The sequence below is a fragment of the Mustela putorius genome, unplaced genomic scaffold, assembly GCF_011764305.1.
Source record: "Mustela putorius furo isolate JIRA1106 unplaced genomic scaffold, ASM1176430v1.1 tig00000224_pilon_pilon_pilon, whole genome shotgun sequence".
Lineage (NCBI taxonomy): Eukaryota > Metazoa > Chordata > Mammalia > Carnivora > Mustelidae > Mustela > Mustela putorius.
The window spans coordinates 29,938,414-29,942,507 of record NW_025421321.1 but is presented as its reverse complement, the minus strand read 5'-3'; the positions used below and the strand labels follow the sequence as shown (position 1 = coordinate 29,942,507).

The 4,094-nt window shown below is 41.8% G+C and overlaps 1 protein-coding gene across 5 annotated transcripts in view; it reads left to right on the top strand.

Annotated features, from left to right (window-relative positions):
• Positions 1 to 197: 197 nt before the first annotated feature.
• PUS10 (pseudouridine synthase 10) overlaps positions 198 to 4,094 on the top strand; it is a 76,997-nt gene continuing 73,100 nt past the window's right edge. For 4 of the 5 annotated variants that reach the window (XM_004742018.3, XM_045077874.1, XM_013051080.2 and 1 more), the window contains exon 1: positions 198 to 440. The gene's annotated coding sequence lies outside the window, so the exon portion shown is untranslated. Of the gene's footprint in view, positions 522 to 4,094 lie in introns of all 5 variants that reach the window. The other variant, XM_045077875.1, reaches the window with a different exon arrangement.

Here is a 4,094-nt window from a genome sequence, read left to right as displayed (position 1 = left end):
ACACCGAGTCCTCCACCCCGCCCTCCCCGGCATTTAGGACGTCGTTTGTAGTTCTTTGCCAGCCGGGACCTGAGGAAAGGAGGATGCCACTAATCCACCGGGGTGGGGGAATACTCTCTTTTTATTTGCCTTAGCAAGAATTTCCACTCTAAACCTGACGGTAAGCGTTCATCGATATTTCTGGCAGCGACTACCAGGTCCTAGACGTCAGAGTCCCACGGAGGCCTCTCGGGGACTGGTCGGGCTCTGGCCGGGAGTTCTATCCCACGCACTAATACCCCACCGTGGGTGGCAGTGGGATGTGGGCTTGTGGCGGCAGTTTTTCTGGTTTCCCCACAAACAAGAAGAGGAGAGAGTTCCCTCAGCTCTTGAGGGAGGGCCTGGTACTTTCGTTCTAAAGCTCTCGTTTCCTCGGGGAACAGAATTGCTACACGCAGTAGGTGCGTTGTCTTTAGTCTTCCCCGTTCGCTCTGGGGGGCCGGAAGGGGTTAAAACCTCAGGCTCCGGCGTCGCGGGAGAAGGTGAGGCAGGAAGGTCTGAGGGGTGGGGGTACGACCTGGACGCAGGAGAGGTGTGGATGGAGAGGGTAGATTCCTTCCTGCTGGAACGGCCTTGTTAGCAAGGCCCTTCTTAGCAAGAAGGGGTAAGCGGGGAGTTTCTTGGACCTGACTGAAGGAGGGGAAGGGCTTTCTTGGCCGAAGACTGGAGGTTAGACCGTGGGTGAATTTCCGAGCGTCTAGAGTAGCTTCTACAATTAAGTGTAACGGTGGCGCCGGAAAGCTGTGAGGGTCTCCTTTGAAAAATCCACACACCCCCCCACCCCCGTGAGACGAATGACACACTTCTGAATGGAAATGAGTGTTGAAAAGATCACGGGATGGGAGAGACTCGGTCTGGCCATTTTGGTGTTTTTTTCACATGCTCCTGCTCCTCTGTTTGCCACGAATGGTTTCTGTAAGTCCAAGAGGTGAAAAGGAAGCCCATCGTCTCCGCCAGGTATCATAGGTTTGTGGAGAAGGGACTCAAACCCCGTCAGGATCCTGGCACGTGGGAAGACACTCTGTTGCAGTGACTAGTTCCAATTCTTTATGGTAAAGAAGCGCTTAAACGAAAACCGAAAACCTTAACGAAGGCAACCGACGATAAAAACCTTCCAGTATGGGAGGCATTTCTCAGGGCTTGCTTTCAAGGGTAATAAATCTCATATGGAACAACTGATTTCTGATGATTTATGAAATCCTGTCAGGCTCTACGTCAAGATGAAACGACCACATTTGAGACAGAACGCATTTCCTCCTTTTTAAAAGTTAACTTGTTTGAGAAGTCGCTAGATTGTTGCTAAATGAAAGTGATCCTGAGGGTTTGGAAGACCATGCCATTACTGACACATACACACGGAGAGGTTTTGTTGTTGTTGTTGTTGTTTTGTTTTTTTTTAAAATACCGCTTCAAATTATTTAGGACGGGAGGTTTCCTAATTCTCAACAGGTTTGGGAACGTCTCAGAGCCAAGAGATTGCAATATGTCATTTATAGACTTTGCGTGATAACCTTAATTCTAAGTGTATCTATCGGAGAAATAAATATTCCGTCTTTGAGCCAAAGGAAAGAGAGCATCCATTTCCTTCAATTAAAAAATTTTTCTTTTAATTTAAGTGTACTTATATTAGTTTCAGGGATAAACATGGTGATTCAACTTCTGTATAGGATATTCTGTGCTCACCCAAATACAGCTCCCATCTGTTACCACCCTACAACCTATTACAAATCATTGCCTTTTATCCCAGTGACTTATTCCGTAACTGGAACTGTATTTCTCACTCCTCTTTCCTCTGACAACCACCAGTTTGTTCTTTATATTTATAGAGATTCTGCGTTTTATTTGTTTATTCATTTGCTTTGTTTTCTTTTTAAATTCCACTTATGGGTGAAATCTTAAGGTATTGTCTTTCTCAGTCTAATTTACTTCACTTAGCATAATAACCTGTTGCGTCCATCCATGTTATGCAAATGGTCGGATCTTATCCATAGAAAGCATCCACTTTAATAATAGTATTTAACTTAAATCCCCAGGGAAAGCTTTGATATAGAGTGTTTTTGAAAGAATTTTCTTATGAAAAACAAAAACAAACCTTACTCATGCACTTGTTTACCAAAGGGTTTCTCTCTTTTTTAAAAAAAATATTTTATTTATTTATTTGACAGGGAGAGAGATCACAAGTAGGCAGAGAGGCAGGCAGAAAGAGAGGAGGAAGCAGGCTCCCCGCTGAGCAGAGAGCCCGATGTGGGACTCGATCCCAGAATCCCAGGACCCTGAGATCATGACCTGAGTGGAAGGCAGAGGCTTAACCCACTAAGCCATCCAGGCGCTCCAGGGTTTCTCTTTCTGAGTGAAGGGTTAATTCTGAATTAAATGAAATCTCCTGTCTTAAGCAATGGAAAGATAGAGAAAAGATAAAGAGTGAGACAGAATAGTTTCTCTGGGAGGGGATTATAGTCAGGGATATACCTTAAATGCTGATAATCAGCCCCTCGCTGAATCCCAGCCCTTTCTCAGAATCAGAGTAAATGGCCAGGCTGAAGGAATTCAGATCACTTGTATATAATGATGACCACACAGAACTTCTCTGTATACAAGGTGTTTTCCATATATTATGTGTGCTTTGTGAAAATGCCCTTGAGCCCAAATACACTTCGGCTATCTTAAATCAGAGCTTTCATCCCGTGTCTCAAAGTTCTCAGTAGTGTATCCAGGCAAAGTCTTACTTTTTTCTTTTCTGGTCTGCCAGCTCCCATACTGTATTCACCTGAATTGGAACTTAGCCAGGGACAATCTGCTTTTCTAGTCCTGGCTGATTTTTGTGGTAAAGGTTTTTGTTGAAGTATACACCCACCTTCCTCATTATTTTGTGTCAAGGATATACTCTTGATAAATGGCCACAAACATGTAGAAACTTGCAAGTAAGTAGTGGGTTTTAAAGGGTTGGAAAACAAACTAATTCTAAGAATCACATCTTCACAGTAAGGAATTGCTAAGAGCTCCACCCTCTCACAAATTTCAAGCAAATTCATTTGAATTCTGAAACTGCATCAATTAAGGAGCACCACTGTTTTTTACCTGTATGAGCACCATACCCACAACATTGCCATGCAATCATTATTTTATAAAATATTGATAGTTTCTCATTTTAAAGTAATGTGAGCTGATTTATTAGTCAGAAGATCTGTTTTTGCAAAACAGAATGATTGGGTAATGTAATTCTTGTACACCTCATTCCTGGCAACGAGAGAGTTATGTTAGATTTTACTCTATTCCCTAATTTGTTTCTAAGGGCATTTATTCAAATTGTAAAAAGTAACAACTTGTTTTAGATGAGAATTACTCTAAATTATTTTGCATTTCATTTGTGGGTGTTTTTTGGTGGGGGGAGGTTTTACTTGTGCATATAAGGAACAGATTCTTCCTATTTTGCTAATAGTTGGTTGCCATTTAGTTATTTCATCAAGGTATAACTGGTGTTTTTAGATCTGCTGATCAATTTGTTTTGAATACTTGACTGCTTAACTCTCATTGATGATAGTAAAATATATAGACTGATCTGATTTTTTTTCCTGGCAAATTCATTTTTTTTCATTTTTAATTTCTAATAGGAAAAGCTTATATTTTTTTTTAAAGATTTATTTATTTATTTGACAGACAGAGATCACAAGTAGGCAGAGAGGCAGACAGAGAGAGAGGAGGAAGCAGGCTCCCTGCTGAGCAGAGAGCCCGATGCGGGGCTTGATCCCAGGACCCTGGGATCATGACCTGAGCCGAAAGCAGAGGCTTTAACCCACTGAGCCACCCAGGCGCCCCAGGAAAAGCTTATATTGACTTTACTACTTTGTGTTCTCAAACAATACTGTATGGTACAATATAGCAAAACTTCACTCTATATTCTTTGTTTTTATTACCCTCCTCAGAGACAACCATTCTTGATTATTTTTATTTATTTATTTATTTATTTTTAAAGATTTTATTTATTTATTTGTCAGAGAGAGAGAGAGAGAGAGCGAGCATAGGCAGACAGAGTGGAAGGCAGAGTCAGAGGGAGA